The 22,351-nt window shown below is 42.9% G+C and overlaps 2 long non-coding RNA genes across 4 annotated transcripts in view; one reads left to right on the forward strand and one right to left on the reverse strand.

Annotated features, from left to right (window-relative positions):
- Nucleotides 1-3,224: 3,224 nt before the first annotated feature.
- Nucleotides 3,225-3,669, reverse strand: LOC141279003 (uncharacterized). Its single transcript, XR_012332649.1, has 2 exons — nt 3,630-3,669; nt 3,225-3,263 (listed from the first exon to the last, which is right to left on the reverse strand). It is a non-coding gene; the product is annotated as an uncharacterized lncRNA (long non-coding RNA).
- Nucleotides 3,670-14,780: 11,111 nt separating this feature from the next.
- The window catches only part of LOC109551961 (uncharacterized), a 201,988-nt gene continuing 194,417 nt past the window's right edge, over nt 14,781-22,351 (forward strand). For all 3 annotated transcript variants that reach the window (XR_012332650.1, XR_012332651.1, XR_002178665.3), the window contains exon 1: nt 14,781-14,928. This is a non-coding gene — a long non-coding RNA (uncharacterized lncRNA). The remainder of the gene's footprint in view (nt 14,929-22,351) is intronic.

Genomic DNA, 22,351 nt, shown 5'->3' on the forward strand with positions numbered 1-22,351 from the left:
AATCACAGTTTCAATTTCAGTGCTTGTGATTGGTCTTTTCATATTTTCTATTTCTTCCAGATTCAGTCTTGGCAGGTTGTGCATTTCTAAGAATTTGTCCATTTCTTCCAGGTTGTCCATTTTATTGGCATAGAGTTGCTTGTAGTAATCTCTCATGATCTTTTGTATTTCTGCAGTGTCAGTTGTTACTTCTCCGTTTTCATTTCTAATTCTATTGATTTGAGATGAGTCTGGCTAATGGTTTATCAATTTTGTTTATCTTCTCAAAGAACCAGCTTTTAGTTTTATTGATCTTTGCTATCGTTTCCTTCATTTCTTTTTCATTTATTTCTGATCTTGTTTTTATGATTTCTTTCCTTCTGCTAACTTTGGGGTTATTTTGTTCTTCTTTCTCTAATTGCTTTAGGTGCAAGGTTAGATCGTTTATTCAAGATGTTTCCTGTTTCTTAAGGTAGGATTGTATTGCTATAAACTTCCCTCTTAGAACTGCTTTTGCTGTATCCCATAGGTTTTGGGTTGTCGTGTCTCCATTGTCATTTGTTTCTAGGTATTTTTTTATTTCCTCTTTGATTTGTTCAGTGATCACTTCGTATTAAGTAGTGTATTGTTAGCCTCCATGTGTTTATATTTTTTACAGATCTTTTCCTGTAATTGCTATCTAGTCTCATAGCATTGTGGTCGGAAAAGATACTTGATACAATTTCAATTTTCTTAAATTTACCAAGGCTTGATTTGTGACCCAAAATATGATCTATCCTGGAGAATGTTCCATGAGCACTTGAGGAAAATGTGTATTCTGTTGTTTTTGGATGTAATGTCCTATAAATATCAATTGAGTCCATCTTGTTTAATGTATCATTTAAAGCTTGTGTTTCCTTACTTATTTTCATTTTGGATGTTCTGTCCATTGGTGAAAGTGGGGTGTTAAAGTCCCCTAGTATGAATGTGTTACTGTCGATTTCCCCTTTTATGGCTGTTAGTATTTGCCTTATGTATTGAGGTGCTCCTATGTTGGGTGCATAAATATTTACAATTGTTATATCTTCTTCTTGGATCGATCCCTGGATCATTATGTAGTGTCCTTCTCTGTCTCTTCTAATAGTCTTTATTTTAAAGTCTATTTTGTCTGGTATGAGAATTGCTACTCCAGCTTTCTTTTGGTTTCCATTTGCATGAAATATCTTTTTCCATCCCCTTACTTTCAGTCTGTATGTGTCTCTAGGTCTGAAGTGGGTCTCTTGTAGACAGCATATATATGGGTCTTGTTTTTGTATCTATTCAGCCAATCTATGTCTTTTGGTGGGAGCATTTAGTCCATTTACATTTAAGGTAATTATCGATATGTATGTTCCTATTCCCATTTTCTTAATTGTTTTGGGTTCGTTATTGTAGGTCTTTTCCTTCTCTTGTGTTTCTTGCCTAGGAAGTTCCTTTAGCAGCTGTTGTAAAGCTGGTTTGGTGGTGCTGAACTCTCTCAGCTTTTGCTTGTCTGTAAAGGTTTCAATTTCTCCATGAAATCTGAATGAGATCCTTGCTGGGTAGAGTAATCTTGGTTGCAGGTTTTTCTCCTTCATCACTTTAAATATGTCCTGCCAATCCCTTCTGGCTTGCAGAGTTTCTGCTGAAAGATCAGCTGTTAACCTTATGGGGATTCCCTTGTGTGTTATTTGTTGTTTTTTCCTTGCTTCCTTTAATATGTTTTCTTTGTATTTAATTTTTGACAGTTTGATTAATATGTGTCTTGGCATGTTTGTCCTTGGGATTATCCTGTATGGGACTCTCTGTGCTTCCTGGACTCGATTAACTATTTCCTTACCCATAATAGGGAAGTTTTCAACTATAATCTCTTCAAATATTTTCTCAGTCCCTTTCTTCTTCTCTTCTTCTTCTGGAACCCCTATAATTCGAATGTTGGTGCGTTTAATGTTGTCCCAGAGGTCTCTGAGACTGTCCTCAGTTCTTTTCATTCTTTTTTCTTTATTCTGCTCTGCAGTAGTTATTTCCACTATTTTATCTTCCAGGTCACTTATCCGTTCTTCTGCCTCAGTTATTCTGCTAGTGATCCCATCTAGAGTATTTTTAATTTCATTTATTGTGTTGTTCATCATTGTTTGTTTCATCTTTAGTTCTTCTAGGTCCTTGTTAAATGTTTCTTGCATTTTGTCTGTTCTATTTCCAAGATTTTGGATCATCTTTACTATCATTATTCTGAATTCTTTTTCAGGTAGACTGCCTATGCCTATTTCCTCTTCATTTGTTAGGTCTGGTGGGTTTTTATCTTGCTCCTTCATCTGCTGTGTGTTTTTCTGTCTTCTCGTTTTGCTTATCTTACTGTGTTTGGGGTCTCGTTTTTGCAGGCTGCAGGTTTGTAGTTCCCGTTGTTTTTGGTGTCTGTCCCCAGTGGCTAAGGTTGGTTCAGTGCGTTGTGTAGGCTTCCTGGTGGAGGGGACTAGTGCCTGTGTTCTGGTGGATGAGGCTGCATCTTGTCTTTCTGGTGGGCAGGTCCACGTCTGGTGGTGTGTCTTGTGGTGTCTGTGGACTTATTATGATTTTAGGCAGCCTCTCTGCTAATGGGTGGGGTTGTGTTCCTGTCTTTCTAGTTGTTTGGCATAGGATCCAGCACTGTAGCTTGCTGGTCGTTGAGTGAAGCTGGGTGCTGGTGTTAAGATGGAGATCTCTGGGAGATTTTCGCCGTTTGATATTATGTGGAGCTGGGAGGTCTCTTGTGGACCAGTGCCCTGAAGTTGGCTCTCCCACCTCAGAGGCACAGCACTGACTCCTGGCTGTAGCACCAAGAGCCTTTCATCCACACGGCTCAGAATAAAAGGGAGAAAAAGTGAAAAGAAAGAATTAGTAGAAGTAGAAAGAAAGAAAGAAAGGGAGGGAGGGAGGGAGGAAGGAAGGAAGCAAGGAAAAAAAGAAAGAAAGAAGATAAAGTAAAATAAAATAAAGTAAGATAAAATATAATAAAGTTATTAAAATAAAAAAATAATTATTAAGAGAAAAAAAGAAAAATTTAAAACAAACAAAAAACGGACGGATAGAACCCTAGGACAAATGGTGGAAGCAAAGCTATACGGACAAAATCTCACACAGAAGCATACACATACACACTCCCAAAAAGAGGAAAAGGGGAAAAAATCATAAATCTTGCTTTCAATGTCCATCTCCTTAATTCGGGATGATTCGTTGTCTATTCATGTATTCCACAGATGCAGGGTACATCAAGTTGATTGTGGAGCTTTAATCCGCTGCTTCTGAGGCTGCTGGGAGAGATTTCCCTTTCTCTTCTTTGTTCTTACAGCTCCCAGGGGCTCAGCTTTGGATTTGGCCCCGCCTCTGCGTGTAGGTCGCCGGAGGGCGTCTGTTCTTCGCTCAGACAGGACGGGGTTAAAGGAGCCGCTGATTAGGGGGCTGTGGCTCACTCAGGCTGTGGGGGCGGGAGGGGCACGGAGGGCGGGGCGAGCCTGCGGCGTCAGAGGCGGCGTGACGTTGCACGAGCCGGCGGCGTGACGTTGCACGAGCCTGCGGCGCGCCGTGCATTCTCCCGGGGAAGTTGTTCCTGGATATCGGGACCCTGGCAGTGGCGGGCTGCACAGGCTCCCCGCAAGGGGGGTGTGGATAGTGACCTGTGCTCGCACACAGGCTTCTTGGTGGCGGCAGCAGCAGCCTTAGCGTCTCATGGCCGTCTCTGGGGTTCGCGCTTTTAGCCGCGGCTCACGCCAGTCTCTCGAGCTCCTTTAAACAGCGCTCTTAATCCCCTCTCCTCGCGCACCTGGAAACAAAGAGGGAAGAAAAAGTCTCTTGCCTCTTCGGCAGGTCCAGACTTTTCCCGGACTCCCTCCCGGCTAGCCCCGTGGCGCACTAACTCCCTGCAGGCTGTGTTCACGCCGCCAGCCCCAGTCCTCTCCCGGTGCTCCGACCGAAGCCCGAGCCTCAACTCCAGGCCCCGCCCGCCCCGGCGAGTGAGCAGACAAGCCTCTCGGGATGGTGAGTGCCGGTCGGCCCTGATCCTCTGTGCGGGAATCTCTCCGCTTTGCTCCCCGCACCTCTGTTACTGTGCTCTCCTCTGCGGCTCCGAAGCTTTCCCCCTCCGCCATCCTCAGTCTCTACCCGCGAAGGGGCTTCCTAGTGTGTGTAAACCTTTCCTCCTTCACAGCTCCCTACCATTGGTGCGGGTCCCATCCCTATTCTTTTGTCTCTGTTTTTTCTTTTGCCCTACCCAGGTACGTGGGGGGTTTCTTGCCTTTTGGGAGGTCTGAGGTCTTCTGCCAGCGTTCAGTAGGTGTTCTGTAGGAGTTGTTCCACGTGTAGATGTATTTCTGGTGTATCTGTGGGGAGGAAGGTGATCTCCGTGTCTTACTCTTCTGCCATCTTCCCGGAAGCCTGTATCATTTCCTTTTAGATTCTGCTTATAAGCCATATCATACAATATTTCTCTTTCTCTGTTTGACTGACTTCACTCAGTATGACAATCTCTAGGTCCATCCATGTTGCTGCAAATGGCATTATTTCATTCTTTTTAATGGCTAATATTCCATTGTATATATGTGCCACATCTTCTTTATCCATTCCTCTGTCAAAGGACATTTAGGTTGCTTCCATGTCTTGGCTATTGTAAACAGTGCTGCAGTGAACGTTGGGGTGCATGTGTCCTTTGAGACCATGTTTTTCTCTGGATATATGCCCAGGAGTGGGATTGCAGGATCATATGGTAGCTCTATTTTTAGTTTTTTAAGGAACCTTCATACTGTTCTCCATAGGGGCTGTACCAATTTACATTCCCACAAATAGTGTGGGAGGGTTCCCTTCTCTCCACACCCTCTCCAGCATTTACTGTTTGTGGATTTTTTGATGATAGCCATTTTGACTGGTGTGAGGTGATATCTCATTGTAGTTTTGATTTGCATTTCTCTAATAATTAGCAATGTTGAACATTTTTTCCTGTGCCTCTTGGCCATCTGTATGTCTTCTTTGGTGGAATGCCTATTTAGGTTATCTCCTCATTTTTTGATTGGGTTGTTTGTTTTAATGGTATTAAGCTGCATGAGCCATTTGTAAATTTTGGAGACTAATTCCTTGTCGGTCACATCATTTGTAAATATTTTCTCCCAATCCGTGGGTTGTCTTTTTATTTTGTTTGTGGTTTCCTTTGCTGTGCAAAAGTTTTTGAGTTTAATTAGGTCCCATTAGTTTATTATTTTTTTTCCATTACTCTGGGAGATGGATTGAAAAAAATATTGCTGTGATTTATGTCAGAGAGTTTTCTGCCTATGTTTTCCTCTAAGAGTTTTATAGTGTCCGGTCTCACATTTAGGTCTTTAATCCATTTTGAGCTTATTTTTGTGTATGGTGTTAAAGAGTATTCTAATTTCATTTTTTTACATGTAGCTGTCCAGTTTTCCCGGCACCATTTGTTGAAGAGACTGTCTTTCCACCATTGTATAGTCTGGCCTCCTTTGTTGTAGATTAATTGACCATAGGTGCGTGGGTTTATTTCTGGGCTTTCTATCCTGTTCCATTGATCTATATGTCTGTTTTTGTGCCAGTACCATTACTGTTTTGATTACTGTAGCTTTGTATAGTCTGAAGTCAAGGAGCTTGGTTCCTCCAGCTCCGTTTTTCTTTCCCAAGATTGTTTTGGCTATTCGGGGTCTTTTGTGTCTCCATACAAATTTTAAGGTTTTTTTTCTAGTTCTGTGAAAAGTGCCATTGGTAATTTGATAGGGATTGCATTGAATCTGTAGATTGCCTTGGGTAGTATAGTCATTTTGACAATATTGATTCTTCCAATCCAAGAACATGGTATATCTTTCCATCTGTTTATGTCATCTTTGATTTCTTTCATCAGCATCTTATATTTTTTGGAGTACAGGTCTTTTGTCTCCTTAGGTAGGTTTACTCCTAGGTATTTTATTCTTTTTGATGTGATGGTAAATGGAGTTGTTTCTTGAATTTCTCTTTCTGATGTTTCGTTGTTACTGTATGGAAATGCAACAGATTTCTGTGTATTAATTTTGTAACCTGCAACTTTACCAGATTCACTGATGACCTCTAGAAGTTTTCTGGTAGCGTCTTTAGGATTTGCTATGTATAGTATCATGTCATCTACAAACAGCTTAACAGCGATAGTTTAACTTCTTTTCCAATTTGGATTCCTTTTATTTCTTTTTTTTCTCTGATTGCCATAGCTAGGACTTCCAAAACTATGAATAAAAGTGGCAAGAGTGAACATCCTTGTCTTGTTCCTGATCTAAGAGGAAATGCTTTCAGTTTTTCACCATTGAGAATGATGTTTGCTGTGTGTTTGTCTTTTATGGCCTTTATTACGTTGAGGTAGTTTCCCTCTATGCCCACTTTCTGGAGAGTTTTTACCATAAGTGAGTGTTGAATTTTGTCAAATACTTTTTCTGCATCTATTGAGATGACCATATGGTTTTTATTGTTCAATTTGTTGTTGTGGTGTATCATACTGACTGATTTGTGGATATTGAAAAATCCTTGCATCCCTGGGATACATCCCACTTGATCATGGTGTATGATCCTTTTAACGTATTGTTGGATTCAGTTTGCTAATATTTTGTTGAGCATTTTGCATCCATGTTCATCAGTGTTATTGGCCTGTAATTTCTTGTTAGTACAAGAAAAAATACTGTAAAAAAACACAAACACGTGGAGGCTAAACAATATGTTACTAAACCACCAATAGATCACTGAGAAAATCAAAGAGGAAATAAAACAAAGTACCTAGAGACAAATGAAAATGAAAACACAATTATCCAAAACCTATGGGACACAGCAAAAGCAGTTTTAAGTTTTATAGCAATATGATCTTACCTCAGGAAACAAGAAAAATCTCAAATAAATAACCTAACCTTACACCTAAAGCAACTAGAGAAAGAAGAACAAACAAAATGCAAATCTAGTAGAAGGAAAGAATTCATAAAGATCAGAGCAGAAATTAATGAAATAGACACAAAGAAAATAGAAAAGATCAATGAAACTAAAATCTGGTTCTTCTAAATGATAAGCAAAATTGATGAACCGTTAGCCAGACTCACCAAGAAAAAAAGGGAGCAGGCTCAAATCAATAAAATGAGAAATGAAAAAGAAGTTATAGCTGACATCACAGAAATACAAAAGATCATAAGAGACTATTACAAGCAACTATATGCCAGTAAAATGGACAACCTAGAAGAAATGGACAAATTCTCAGAAAGGTACAATCTTCCAAGTCTGAACCAGGAAGAAATAGAAAATATGAACAGACCAATCACAAGTAATGAAATTGATTTAAAAACTTCCAACAAACAAAAGTCCTGGAACAGATGGCTTCACAGGCAAATTCTATCAAACATTTAGAGAGGAGGTAATACCTGTCCTTCTCAAACTGTTCCCAAAAATTGCAGAGGAAGGAACATCCCCAGACTCATTCTCTGAGGCCACCATCACTCTGATACCTAAACCAGACAAAGATACCTCAAATACCTTCTTGTTCCATCTCCTTTAATATGACATTTTAGGTGTTGGCTGGAAGACAGGCAGGGAAAGGGAAGTCAGAGGTAGCTGCAACCTCCACCATTAGCCTGACAGTTTCCAAGTGGCCTCTTGATTTGGGAGCTCTGTAGTGTTGAGTGATTTAACCCAGGGAGAGGAGTGAAACTGGACTTAAAACACTGCATCCTGATCATTCCAGAGTCAGCCTGACCCTAATAACTGTCAAGCTTATCTGAGTAGCTGCTCATCTATAACTCTGAGGATTCGTCCGCAGCACACTTTGTCCAGTTGAAAAGAGCTAAGAGATCATCGTGCTCAAATGTGAGATAAGAAAAGGAGGCCCGGAGCATTGCCTGCTTTGCCCACACACTATGAATCATAGTTTGCTGAGGCTAAAATCCAGATCTTCTCATTCTGTAATGTTTCACATGGTGGAAGCAACTTGTCGAGATTTCTGTAAGACCCACAAACACCAGAGGAGTTTCTAGGTTACAAAAATCCTTCACATAGATCGAGCTTTTTCTACTTAGAAAAGACAAAAAAGGGGACTGAGAGGGGCAAGCAGACCCGTGCCAGGCTCCCCACTCCGTCTGTGCTTCGGTGCACGATCTACAAACCCTGTCTCTCTCTTCTGCTTCCCTCTGGTTTCCATTTGGCTCAGTGATCTCATCTGAGGGTGTTGTGGTGTGTGGGGACCAAAAGATCCCCTTAGTGATATGTCAAGCAAGTCTTTCAGACATTTTCTCAGACAGCGGCCTCTGTAGGGGAAGTTCAAAGGCTTTCTAAATGCTTTGGAACACCTGCCCAGGCCAGGATTGGATTCGGCTTGCAGATGAATGGGATATGGGGAGAGTGCTCTTCTGAGAGTATAGATACATGACTCATTCCTTAAGGCAGATGATAGATGATTTCCTCCATGGAAATACTTTATAAGGAAATTACAGTGAAGACTTGATAATCCCCATAGACAGGAGGGGGCGGGGGGCCGGGATGAATCAGTGAGACAGCTGCATTGTAGGAGACCAGCTGAGGGGTGCTAACTTTGAAGTATATTCTGCCAGTAGTTCTTCTAAGCTAGTATAGTATTGCCAACGTGGGATCTTCTGGGAGAAGATCCCAGAAGATTAAATTTCTGTTTAATGAGCAGAAATTAGTAGTACATGGTTGTTTTCCGAAGAAGTAGAAGTGCTTTGGCTCTTTAGTAAGTTGCAGTCTTGTTTGCACACTTAGTCAATAGGTGATTTATATAAAATTGCTGGTATTCGACTACATTTGATCTACAAAAATGGCACATATTAGTTCAACTAATGAGCTTAGGCCTTACTAAGGTCCCAGCACCATGGTGGGATATGGAAAGAGCAGAGCCACCCTCTTCTAGGGCTGCAGGCTTGCACAATGAGGATACCTGCCGTGGCCAGAGAGGAACGAGGCATGTAACTGGTTCCCAGATGTTCTGGGCCACGTAAGACCCCTGGACTCTTGAATAAGCCAGTTTGTAAGAGAAACAAGTTCCAACACAGCTGAGATTAAATTTTACCAGTTATTTTATTTTACTTTACCAGTTACTTTGGTGGGGACTTAGCGCAGAATGGCACGGTTGAGAGAAATGAAGAGAAAGAAATGAAATGTTTCTTATCCTCCAGTATTGTAGAGTATTGTAGCTGCTACTGCGTTATATACATAAAGCTATCAGCTTATGTCCCCAGACACAAAAAATGCGATTTTCTTCTTTCTTCTCCTGGAGAACAATCACAGATGAAGTAATAGCTATTCCTGTTTTCAGGGAAGTTGCATGGTGATTAGAGAGATGAGATCTACAGGTATGCCAGCCTTTCCAATGCCTAAGCAGTCTGCTTTGGAGGAGCCTTCCCTTTGGCTAGGAAGTATTTGTGGCTTAATTAACTATTTCCTTTGAGCATCAGACGTTCCCTTCTCCAAAGATGCTGAGACTGGAGGATGAAGAGTTTATCTCCAAGATTTCTGATCTCCTTTTTTGCTGTCTAACCCAAACAATCCAATAGGAACATCTGGTTTCCTTTGGAGACATGAGAAGAATGCCCAATGTCAAAATCATTCTCTCCAGCTTGAATGACTCAACAGGATTTAACCAGAGCCTTGAACAGTGGCTGGCACTCTATAGATATTTGTTTTATGAATGCTTGAATTTAGACATCTTTGAAGTGCAGAGTTAGATATGGAAAATCTGGCTCACAATTTTTCTTTGTAAAAGAGGCCAATTTAATTTAATACAGAGTCACTGATTGTCTATGCTTGTCTGAAACAATAGAAGTAACCCCCCAGTCTTTTGTTCCTGATTGTTGGATGCTGTGTGAGCAGAGCTGGCGGCAGTTACAGAGTTGCTGAGGCTTAGAATCGGTGACTTGGAAGAAAACAGAGTGGTAACTTTGGCTGAGTTCTCATTTGGTGGATGGATGCCCTCTAAGGTATCAATGTTTTTACTTTGCAAATTTTATTTATTAGACTTGGAACCATGGCACAGGGATTAAAAGGTGACCCATTCAGCTCTGAAGGAGTTTATAGACTCCTGGGGAAGACAGGCACAGAAACGGGGAAGACAGGCACAGAAACGGGTAATTGCAAAACAGTATGATGTGTGCTGTGGTGAAAGGCACCATAAGAGACGATGATAGGGACACAGAGGAATAGAGAATCTAATTGTTCCATTGCTTGAATACTTCCAGTGTCAGGAAACTCATTATCTTAGAAGAAAATTCAGGGAGAAAGAATGCATTAACATTTACTATTAACTCAACATTTTTTTTTTTTTTTTTTGCGGTACGTGGGCCTCTCACTGTTGTGGCCTCTCCCATTGCGGAGCACAGGCTCAGGCTCCGGACGCGCAGGCTCAGCGGCCATGGCTCACGGGCCCAGCCGCTCCGCGGCATGTGGAATCCTCCCGGACCGGGGCACAAACCCGTGTCCCCTGCATCGGCAGGCGGACTCTCAACCACTGCGCCACCAGGGAAGCCCCAACTCAACATTTTTAAAATAAGTATCTACTATGTACCAAGTACTATGTCAGGTACTGGAGAGGCAATGAATAAAAGAGATACAGTCCCCGCTCTTATAGAACTTTCAAAATCCTGGGTGAGAGATCCATTAAACATGTAAATATACAAATAAGCATATAATTACAAAAGTGATGGGTGTGATGAAAGAAAAGCCACGTGGGTGTAGGACACTGCATGTTTGTTTTTTTAAATAAATTTATGTATTTATTTACTTACTTTTGGCTGCGTTGGGTCTTCATTGCTGCGCGTGGGCTCTCTCTAGTTGCGGCGAGTGGGAGTTACTCTTTGTTGTGGTTGTTACGGAGCTCAGGTTCTAGTGTGCGGGCTCAGTAGTTGTGGCTCACAGGCTTAGTTGCTCTGCGGCATGTGGGATCTTCCCAGACCAGGGCTCGAACCTGTGTCCCCTGCCTTGGCAGGTGGATTCTTAACCACTGTGCCACCAGGGAAACCCAGGACACTGTATGTTGGTTCCCACTACCTGGTCTCAGTTCAGTTCTGAGAGGTCAGTATTTTAATCTCCATCCTACTGAGGAGTTAGCTAGGCTCCCAGTTGTAAAGTGCTCTGCCCAAAGTCACATAGCTGGTGTCAGAGTGGGGGTTAGAACCCAGGACCGTCTAATGCCAAGTACATGCTTTCAGCTCCAAATCCTCACTGAGGAGCTGGATGGTATATGGGCCACACCCCATTCAGGGACACAGGCATTAAACCATATTCTTTCTCTTTAGCATTCTGGTTATACACCTTTAATATGTGCCACCAATTAAAGGGTTAATTATGTACTATCTCGTGTTGATTTATAAATGTGGGTTAGTTAGTCTTGTTTAAGTAAGAGCCTGGAGGTCTGATTCTTTCACTCAAATCCACCCACCTTTTGTCTAGGCTGATGTTGAAGGTAGACGTTTTCATTAAATACTCATTGGTTTAAATCACAGGCTTTGGAATTTTTATAACGTTGCATACAGACTCCACGATAATGGGCTAAGATAATGCAATGGCTCTGAGTTTGGACCTTAAATCACTCAGACCTGAGTTCAAATCCCTGCTCAGTTGCTCAGTTACTCATGAGCTGTATGCTCCTGGGCAAGACTGTTCACCTCCCAGGGCCTCAATGTTTTCATTTGTAAAATGGAGATAAGAACACCTACACTCAGGTCTGTCATTCGGAGTCAGTGAGATACAGTGCTTAGTAGAACTAAGCTTATAGAACTGCTAAATAGTTGGTAATTATTATTACTTCTATCAATACATTGGCCTCTTTATTGAACAGATATCCTCTGAATGATCAAACAAAGCTAACGCCCAGCTTTTTACTTCACTTCTAAAGCTAGATAAGGAGTTGGAGAGTTACTGTATTTTATTTTTCCCTTGAATTCTTACCCCTGCCTTTAATGAGAAGAGGCCTGATTTGTTTCATTCTTTGGTCTGTGCCAGTGGTTTTTCAACAGAGGGTGATTTAGCCCCCCATGGTGCATTTGGAAATCACTGGAGACATTTTGGCTACCACAGCTTGGGGAGAAGTGCTACTGGAAATTAGTGGGTAGAGGCCAAGGATGCTGTTGACTATCTTACAATGTACAGACAGCCCTGCCTCCCCCATAGCAAAGAATTATCCCACACAAATATGTCAACAGTGGTGAGACTGAGAAACCCTGGTTTATGCCCTCCATGCCCCGCCCCTCCCCCACCCCCCACCCCCCACCATGTGAACGCTCACCCACACACACCCACATCTCCTGCCTGGGAGCTCCAGGATGATGTCATCCTGGGGAGACCCACACGGGCCTGTGGTGAGACACAGTACACGTGGGGGAATCTCACCATTTCCGCGCAGACCACGCACCTCGCTGCCGCTGCCGCCTCATATCCTGCTCTGGTCCCTCCTGGGACCAGAGGGAAACCTCACAGCAGATGGGGTTTCACTTAGTCACAGTCTCTGTGGCTAGATCCGATTACAACAACAGCAGCTCTGGCTCGGAGACCCACAGTTGCCTGGTGCTCTGTGGGCTGGCCTTTCACCTTCCAAGACCCAAACTTATTGCAAGACAGGCGAGGAGAGAGGAGTTCATTTGCAATTCTGTCTGTTAAAAGGAAGAAAGCTGAGCAATAGAAAAAAAAAAGCCGAAAGGTATCGGGATCCTCTTTTGAGGGACTGGATATTTCTGTCTGTGTATTTTCTTGTGTGTGTCATGACAGGTGGTAAGTACTCAGTAACTTTTTTAAAAGAAATATATAAATGATGGAAATCTTGAAGGTTTTGTATTTCATATGAAAGAGTAAGAATGGGTACTAAAAATTGAGCGTTTAAAATATTCCACAGTATTCCACAAAATTCCACAAAAATTGTGTTATGTATTTAAAAAGTATCGTCTCCTGTAATTCTGACAGTGATGTGTGTGTAGATTTGCATCTCCACTTGAGAGCTGATATAATAGAGGGTGAGCAAAGCTGGTTCACCCAAAGGGCAAGAGCTACTAAGGGGCAAAGCCCAGATTCCAACCTCACTTCCTTCGAGACCTGGGTCTTAACCACTTAGCTGGATGCCTCTCACTAGTGAGAAGAGAGCTAATCTTCGGCAGAGAGCACGGCTAATCCAAGACCTCTCTGCCACGGTGGAGTGGTGGAAGGATCTAGGACCCCTCTTGGCATTGCTGTTTAGCAAACAGGCAAAGTTAGTTCCTAGTGCCTCCCATCTCTCACCTGGGCCTGCACTTGTCACCAGGCTGTGTTGCTCTCACCTTCTGTCTCAAGCTCTGGATGTTACCTGCCATAATTGGGGCCCATCCTCTCAGAATCCTTGCTTTTGTGGCTCTTTGATTCATAGTGTTGTGTGCTGAAGGGTGACATGTGTACAGATAGAGACTATATTTATTGGGATAAGAACCTTGCTGTCACAGAAAAAGTGTTTTCAGTGGCTTAACAAGATGGAAGCTTATATCTTGCTCATATAAAGCCCTACAGGGGCTTGGCTTTCTTTGAAGCAACATTACCAGAACCCTCCTGTCTTATGGGTCTACCTGCTTGGCTTCCACAGAGGCTGTCCTTTCCTGCAGTAAGCCCGCAGGAGCAGAAGGAGCAAGGAGGTTTCACAGGTGGGATTATGGACCAGACACAGTAGTGACATTCCGTTGGTTAGAATCCAATCACACGGCCAAATTTAACCACAAAGAAAACTGGGAAATATAGTTTATCTAGTTATCTTAGGTCTTCATGTTTTTTTGGTTTTTTGGTTTTTCTGGGGTTCTTTTGGCCGTGCTACGTGGCATGCAGGATTTTAGTTCCCTGACCAGGGATCGAACCCATGCCCCCTGCAGTGGAAGTGCAGAGCCCTGACCACTGGACTGACAGGGTAGTTGTCTTAGAGAAGTGAAGAAATGAGTTACCTGAAGAGCTTCTCTTGAATTTGGAAGAGATAGTCAGGGATTTGGGGTAATCCCAAATTTAGGTAACAGATTTGGCTGTGCACCTGAGATCTCACTTTTCAATGGATGACATTCTTTTTACATATAATCTTCCGTCCTGGTGACAGTGATGGGCTAGGGACAAAAGGTGGTAAGCAAAACTCCCCTGGGGGCTGGTGTAGAGGAGCAAAACATGCCATTCCGAAATGTCTCTTTGACATGTGGATTATTTCGAGCTGCAAAAAATTAAGGCCCAAAGGACTCAGGGGGAAACTTTGACCCTCCCCCTAACTGCCTAAAAGAATTTCCATAGAAGGCCTGTTCCCAGAATAGGGCTATCACCAGAGATATCTGCGAAGAACCCAGGTTGACTGTGGTGGAGGCCTAGGAATCAGAGTCCACTCCGTGTCCCATTGTCTCTGCATGGCTCAGCAAACATTCATTCACCAGGCATTTGTTTTTCCATCTCTGTGAACTACCTTCCTCCCCTTTGCTGTCCCAAACCACTACCCCCAACGTCATCTTTTGTATTTAGCTGAAGATGGTATTTAAGGTGAGGGTGTCAGCCATTCTGGCGAGTTGCTCGGTTTTCTTGGGTCTCTCCCTTGTATACATGTTAAACTTTTGTTTGTTTTTCTCCTGTTCATCTGTCTTATGTCAATTTAATTCTTAGACCAGCCAGAAAAACCTAGAAGGGTAGAGGAAATTTCTTCCTCCCCGACACTGGACTAGGTCATCGAATTTGGGTGAAAATAGAACTCTTTGGGAAGAAGGATCCATGGGGCCCTTTTACCTCTGTTCCATGTGAATCTGCCCATATTATAATTGCTTCGTTGATTTGTTTATCCCACAGACATCCATTTGAGTGTACGAGGTACAGTGTGTGCAGCTGGGACCCAAACTTCCAGTCTCTGCTCTTGAGGAGCTTACAGGGAAGTGTGAAAAAAGAAGAGGGGAAACAGGACCGTTACAATCCAGTGACATGAATCCTATGACTGAGGTAGGTACATGCGGGACGAGGGTCATCTCACCTAGGCTGGAGGGAGGATTAGCTGATTTATCTCTACACTGAATTTTGAAACGTCCTCAGTGCAAAGCAGCTGGGGAAGAATGTTCTGGTAGAAGACACAGTGTGTGCAAAGGCCAGGAGGCATGGAAGAGCATTGAGGAGCAGCGAGTAGTTCAGGAGGGATGGGCACAGGATCTATGAGGGAGAGATGGGGCCGACCAGATCACAATGCGTACTGTGTGCTCACCTATGGAGTGTACATTTATTCCGATTTTCTGACCTTCCAAAAACGACAGCGTCCACTTGGGAATAGGGAGTTTGACGGTACATCACGGAACTGCCCGTGCCTGGCCTGGATGAGAACATGCAGCTTGTCCACGGTGATTTCAGCACCAGCCGACACCCCCATGCGTGCGTCGCTAGGCTAGGGACCCCCTGATCATGTGCCCTCCTGGCTGAGGTCCACGTACAACCTCTGCTACCCATTCTAGTCCCCCATGGCAATGATGTGAGCCAGAGAGAGCGCTGGTCTCTACCCACGCGTGGAGTACTCTCTGTTTTCCCACGGGCTCTCCGATAAATGATGTCCTTCCTCCCTCCATCCCCGGAGAACAGATGGCTGTTCCCACTTTTCAGAGAAGGAGATTGAACCACTGTAGAGTACCTCCCCATACAGAGACTTAACACCGTCTAGCCATCAGCATTCACAGCAGAGACAGATTATGAGGATGCTCTGGGAACTGGAATCTCAGTTTCTCGTTTGTAATCTATTTTTGGATGGGAAGCAGAGCCACATGGAAAAGATTTGATAATGTTAATAAATGACACAATAGTAGCTAGCTGAGCCAGGAAGTGTTTCTTTCCACACTCAAGTGATGGCTTCAGTTACACAGACTTCCGGGAAAACAGCCTTCTCATCTAAAGTGCCACTTCATCTTCTAATGCTCAAGCCGAATGCCACCTGCTCTGTGAATTATGCCTCAACATTCGGCTCAGAATATCTCTGTTTTACTTGCATCTCTATTCCTTGATTACCCACTTTGCCTGGATCTTAAGTAATTGCTTCCAGATGTGTCTCTCTCATGAGATGACAAAATAAGGTAACATTCATTACGAGCCCACATGTGTCAGGCACTGGGATAATTGTTTTACACACGCTGTTTCATGGAATCGTCTCAAATTGACTGTGGGTAGATGTTACCAGATCCCTATTAAAAATAAGTAAATGGAAGTTCCTAGATGTTAAGCTCCTCAAAGGCTTAAAAACGTGTCTTCGTCTAGCCCTGCATGCGGCACCAGCCTGGGCATAACAGGACCTCGAAATGGTGGGAATAAAATACGTTTTACTGAAACCCTAGGAATTCTTTTTCCTACCCAAGCATTACAAGGTCCACCCGGGCTCATTTTATATTTAGAAAAAGGTACTCGGAGAGCTCAGCAGTGGTGTAACCAAGGAGCCGGAGCATTCAATAGCTTGAGCTTCTGCCAGGGCATTTCCCGTAGGACAGGTGTTCTGTGTCTCATCATGCTAGAAGGAATGTTCAGTGACATCATGATAGATTGTAGAGTCAGATTTGCAAGACTTCTCCCAACAGCTCCGTGTCAAAACGCGGGTAGGGCTTGGGCATCTGGACTCTCTTACGTTCTGCCCCTGATCGTCTTCTTTCTCGACCTTTAGCTCAATGTGTCTTTCCCTTGATGAAACAGCTCATGAAACAAAACCCGTCCCTGAATTTGGAAAATCCTCAAACATCTGCTTCTAAGTGTGTGTGCGTGCGTGCGTGCGTGTGTGTGTGTGTGTGTGTGTGTGTGTTCAGGAAAAGGAGGGAAGAGTGAGGACGTGATTTCCACTCGGTAGTCTGGGGTCCACTTCATGGGAAAACTTCCCCCCAAAAAAGAAATGTTATAAGAGCTCTTCTTTTCCAGAGCTTGGAGTAGATTCCTTTCTGTTTTTGGAAAAGTGGGTGTGAAAAATCCATCATGTTCTCATCCATGGTCAGAAGGCCTGTTCAGACCTTTAAAAGTGCAGAGGGAGTGTTTTTCAGCCCCCGTTTTCAATTAGCTGGATGAGGGGTTCCCCTGTGAAGGGAACGTGGTCCCATAGAGGTGATGAAGCCATCTTTACCATCCCTGCGAGAGGGAAGCTGGAGTGGCCCTAATGAGTTAATAAATGTTTAGCAAGGCAAACATACAGCATCTATTGTGAGAACATATAGCATCCATTATGAGGTGAACTTGACGATGAAGATATTTATCCATTTGTTTAATGCATATTTGCTGATCACTTGCTGTGTGTTTAGCATTGTTCTAGGCAGGGAAGAATTCAGATGAATGAGGGGGCTTGGCCTTAAGAGGCATAGACCCCAGAAGAGGAGATAAATAAGTAACAATTGGAATCCAGTGTGACAGGGGCCATGCGAGAACAAGTAGAGGATCCAGATGCAAGCGGGGGAAACCTTGCTAGAGAGAGTTACACCTGAACGGGATCTTGAATACGATTTAGAGTTATGGAGGAGAGGGGAAGACGAGAGGGAGGCAGAGAGAGGCAGAGGGATCTGCCCCACCAGGTGTGGAGCTGAGAAACAGCATACACGTTCTAGGAGTCTTTGAGGAGTGAAGGTGGGGGAGAGAGGGAGTGCTGGGGGGAGGGCTGGGGAGAGAGGCTAGTTGGCGGGTTCTCATGCAGGGCTCTTGAGAGCCATGTGAAGGGTTTTGAACTCTTCTCCTCTAGGTGGATGATGAGAGACCATTGCAGAGTGTCCACAAGACAGGGACAAGGGTAGAGTCAGGCTTTACAGGTATCATCCTGGCTGCAGCGTGAAGCAGGCAGATCAGAGTCAGGGAGACCAGTGAAGCGCTGTCGCAATCATGTAAGCAAGAAGTGATGGTTGTGTGGACCAGGGTGGGAGCTGTGGGGATGGAAGGAACTGGGAAGATTTTATTGATGTTAAAGACAAGCTTGCCAGGGCTTGGTGATTGAGCAGATGTGGAGAATGAAGTAGAGAGAAGCAGCGTCCTGGATTGGGGGCCCCGTGGGAGGTGATGCCATTCACTGAAATGGGATCGGGGAAGAGCGAGGATGACCTCTGGGTGGACCTGGTAGTTCCAGATGAGGAGTAGAGACAATGGGTGGCAAAAGGGCTTCTTGGTGAGCTTGGCCTCAGCAGGACACAGTGCCCACGCTCCATTCCTCTCCAGACGAGGCCTGTGTGCACATGTACGTAGGACCCCTTCACTTGACGTGGAGCCAAGGATGGGCCAAACGTATCCCTAGAGGCACCCACTCTCCCCACTGGTTTGCTATGTTTTCCTTCCCACAGTGCGTAACAGTCATCCTCATAATCACAGAGAGACGGTCCAGCGGTTAAGTGCGTGTAAGCCCGATTACTTGGGCTTGTGAATAGCTATGTGACCTCGGGCAAGTTACTTAACGCGTCTGTAACCCAGTGTCCTCATTTGCAATGTGGGGATCATAGTTCCTACTTGGCAGATTTGTAGTAGAGGAACCACACGTAAGGGAGTAGGTACCTGATAAATATCGATGAAACAAAGGAATCGTTCTGACCTTATTCTTGGCTCATTTCTGCTGCTTCTCAGTATAAAACATAGATTTTTATTTTGTTTTATACGGGATGCGCCGTATTTCATGGATTCAGAGCTCTGCTTTCTTTGAGAAAGGAAAAGGAGTTGAGGGATCAACTACTGAGGGTTTTTTTGGAGAATCTGTTTGTACGCAGTGCTGGGCTAGGCGTTTTTCACATGTTCTAACCCAGGGCCACCCAGAATTATCTATCACCCACAAATTCTGAGCTAGTCGTGCTCCTTCCCCTTGTTCAAAAGTTCAAGTTCAAACTCCAAATACCTCAGCAGGGCTTTCAACGCCCGTCGTGACCTATCCTCAGCTGGTTTCTTGCGCTTCATCTCCTTCTCCTGCCCCCTGCGTGCTGATTCTACCCTCTACTTTAGCCACGATGTACTTTCCACTCGTCAAATGACATGACCATCTATGCTTCCATGTCAAAGTGTGTGCTGTGCCTTCTGCTGGGACTACCCTTACTTCTTACTTTTTAATTAAGACCCTGCTCAGATATCACCTCCCCTTGTTGAATTGATCGCCCCATCTTCTCTGATCCCTAGCATTTTGACAGTTCTTCCAATACCATGCTTACTACAGAGTTTCTTAATAATTTGTTCATGAGTTTGTCTTCCCCTTAGTAAACTGTAAAGTCTTCAAGGGAAGAACCTATGTCTTCTTGGCCTTGAAGCCCCAGATCCTAACCTACAACTTGGTACAGAGTGGGTGTCGGGGTTAGGCTTACGGAACATGAGTCAATGGATAGATAAACCCCACTTAAAAACGGAACATGAGTCAATGGATAAATAAACCCCACTTAAAAACGGAAGCAACGATAGGTAGACAGGATGCTTTTTTCCCTTCCTCCCACTATCTTACCTTGCCTTCACCCCAACTCAGCAATCTGCCCAGAAAGAAGAGCATCTGAAATTGACCTCGGAAGGAAAGGACATCCTAAGATATGATACAAATATTTACTGCTTTCCCTGTGTTCCCCAGATACGGTGTTGATTCCAAGATACCAACATTATTTACTGTAACTAAATAGATTTTTTTTAACCTCTCAACAAAGACCCAGGACTTAAAAATCTTTCGTTTTCCTAATGCAAGTTAGGGTACCCAGTTACAAAGGGTAGCATGGGTCCATGGGTGGAAATAGTGGACTGGGATGGAAAAATAGGCTCAGATCTAGTCCAATCTCAGCCCAGCTTGACAGGTAACATTTATACTTAGAAAATGTGTCATCCTCACCTTCTTTACACAGACCACAGACTAGTTCATTAGCAAATCATTTTGATGATTTGACTTGCCCTGTTATAATTATTGAAGAGAATTCACTGTGGTAAAATACAGTAGTCTTTAAGAGTTTGCTTTTGTACCCTCTAAAATAATCTTGGAAAACTATGTACCTTTTAAAGTCGACAGATGTTTTTATTGTACATTTAAATAGCTGCAAACGATATAACTTCAAGTATATTAAAAATATAGTCATTTAAAAATAAGACTGTCATATCACTGTTTTCAATAGGTTTAATGAAATCTACATTGCGTGGTGATTTGATACCATCACCTACCCATTCAAAATATATGAATAAGATCTTCCTTAACAATTGAAAATTTACGTAATTCCTTTTTCTCCTTAAATGTGTATTTCCATTACATTTTCTCCACAGAAGTCTATCCTAATCTAGTATGTGTTTTGTACTTGAAAGTCTTTTCAGTGATCATGTTATTGTATTCCTCTGAAGCAAAACATGTATATAAATTAATATTAAAATTTCTTTAATGTTCTGTAAGTATAAGGTTCTAGCACAAAGTGATTTCCTCTGGATCGAATTGTCGTAGCAATTGTTGGAAGTACTCAACTGATCAATTCGCTATATATTTTTTGAAATTTTGATCAATATTTATGACATGAAACACAAAGCTTTCCTGGAAATGTTTCTCTGAATGAGATGAATTTGTTTCAATTAGATCATGTATCTGTTAAGAAATATTTATTATTGCTAACATGAGATGGTATTATATAAATTCTACTCCTTGTTTTCATTGTTTGGTTGTAGTCACTGAGAAACCTATTCACAGAAAGAAAGAAATGAGAAAGGAGGATTTTTGTTAGAGCAGAGTTATGACCACCTACCAGGTTGTATGCCAAAATTACCTAGGGATAATCATCAAAAAAGCATTTTTCAATGATTTCTCAACTGGTGCTTTAATTAGATTCCCCTCCAATTTTGTTGTAACCAAAACACTGGAAGTCATCTGAGTTGCAAAATGATTTATTACTGGATCATTAGTCACTCACTTTCTCAACAGTTAAAACAGAATTGTGAATTGTATCTTTATTTGGTGCCCTGGAGATTTTTATACCCTAAGGCAGCTCAGGATGAGTGAGACTGCTGGCTTCCCTTTGTAAAGTGGGAGAAAGGCATTTATAAAAGGAGCCTCTTTATCCTCAGATTCTTGAGAAATAGTGAAAATGGAAGCTGAGAATCTGAAAATTTCCCTAAAGCTATCTGCCAACTGGAGCCCTGGGAAAATCCTTGGGTACCTCTAGCTGTACGGTGCATAGCAGTTTGAAAATTGCTATATGAGGTATCTTTTCTCTAATTATAATAATTATATTCAGTCTCCCCAGAGAGGCAGCATAGTTGTACAGGTATCAACAATAAGACAGGAATGCAGAGCAGCCAGAAGTCAAGTCCATATTGAATTATATGAACCAGATTCTGTAACTCAGAAGTGGGAAAAACTGACTTGTGTTTTAGCAATCTAGCTTGACTTCATGAATGAGCTAGGATTCAAATGAATCCTTGAATTATGGAAACAGAATGTCAAATCTGGAATAAACTTCAGAGATCATGTAGTCTGGAGAAGGTGATTAAGGCTTACCTTTTATATCAACTCGGATTAATTGTGAGTAACTGCTTATGTAGCCCTTGTGTATCAAGAAGGATTCAGAGGATCTGTAGGAAGGAATGGTGTGAGTGATGATTAATCATGCCTGTTGGAGGAGGCAAGGAGAGAAGTGATACCGGTGCTCTGTATTTGCTGTCCTTGAGTTGATCTGAGTATACATAGTCCCTGTCGTAGGTACCACAGGGACAGCTGAAGCCCAGGGAGCAGCTGAAGCCCAGCTGAAGCTTGATCAAAATCCCACAGCTCGCCAGTGGCAGGATGGGCAGAATTACTTATTTTTTCTTCAATATTTGGTGCTCACCATAAACTCGGTAACATTTGCAGCTAGAAAAACTTTCGGATGTTTTAGAGCTAAAAGGGAGCAAATTCTGGTTGTGCCAATATGAACTGTTGTTTTCGTTTAGGGAGTTTTTAGGTTCCTTTACATTTGTTCTCTGCGCTGTTTGTTGAAAGAAGGAAGTGGGTCATCCATTATGAAGAGACTGAAAACCTGAAAATACTGACAGTATGGTTTTAGTTGCCCATTCAGACGGAGCTCAGAAAAAATCATAAACCACCGAAGCACATTATCACCTGTCTGGGTATTGAGTCCACTTCACCCTGGCCCAGGAAGACAGACCTACAGAGTAAAGTTACTAGAGGTCTGCAAGACCTCTTATTCTTCCATCTACCTATGGCAGGAGTCCTTTTGCCATGTGAGATCGCATCTTGGGAGTGGGGTGGGACTAGACAGAAGTATAAGCAGAAGTACGGCAGGATGTATACATTGATAGAGGGGTTAAATTTATATATAACAAATGGATTTTACTGTACATAGAAAATTACATTTTGCTTTACTCCTTTTTCTTTTGGACCTCTCTCCACATAAATCTACGTGTATCCCGTTCTTTTTAACTACAGCATAATATTCAGTTGATTCCA

Source organism: Tursiops truncatus, chromosome 6, assembly GCF_011762595.2.
Source record: "Tursiops truncatus isolate mTurTru1 chromosome 6, mTurTru1.mat.Y, whole genome shotgun sequence".
NCBI lineage: Eukaryota > Metazoa > Chordata > Mammalia > Artiodactyla > Delphinidae > Tursiops > Tursiops truncatus.